This window comes from Ailuropoda melanoleuca, chromosome 2, assembly GCF_002007445.2.
Source record: "Ailuropoda melanoleuca isolate Jingjing chromosome 2, ASM200744v2, whole genome shotgun sequence".
NCBI classification, from domain to species: domain Eukaryota; kingdom Metazoa; phylum Chordata; class Mammalia; order Carnivora; family Ursidae; genus Ailuropoda; species Ailuropoda melanoleuca.
This window is the reverse complement of record NC_048219.1, coordinates 82,484,244-82,484,776: the sequence shown is the minus strand read 5'-3', so window position 1 is coordinate 82,484,776 and position 533 is coordinate 82,484,244.

Below are 533 nucleotides of genomic sequence, written 5' to 3'. Positions count from 1 at the left end.
ACACACCCTTTCTGGCACCAGCCAGCACGACCGGCTCCGCAGTGAAGGGAAGCCAGTTTTTTTCCCTCTCTTTAGGGGAGGGAGGCCGCCTCTGCGGGGAACTGGCTAAGCCCCAGTGCCGCGGAGAGTGGGAGCCTCACCCCCACCGGGCCGCCCCCGCGTCGGAAGCCCCCGCCGGCGCCCGGACCCGGGCCACAGTGGGAAGGCAGCCCGGGAGGGGCCCCGGCGGCGCGCCCCAGGGGAAGGGGAGGAGCACGCCTTTCCTCTGAGGGCGGAAGGAAAAGGGAAGGCGAGAGATGGGAGGTGAGGGCGGGCGGAGGGAGGGGAGGGGAGGGGAGCCGGCTTCGGGGATGCCGCGGCCGCCAGCTCCTTCCCGGGGCCGCCCCGCGGCGTCCGCCCTCCTCCTCCCGGCCCGCTGCTCCCGAGCGCCGCCTCCAGGAGCCCCCAGCCCGCAGCGCGCGGGGACTCGGGGGGTCCGCGGCCCCGCCCCGTGCTGCCGCCCGCCGTCCCCCCGGCGCTCCCTCCCCCTGCCC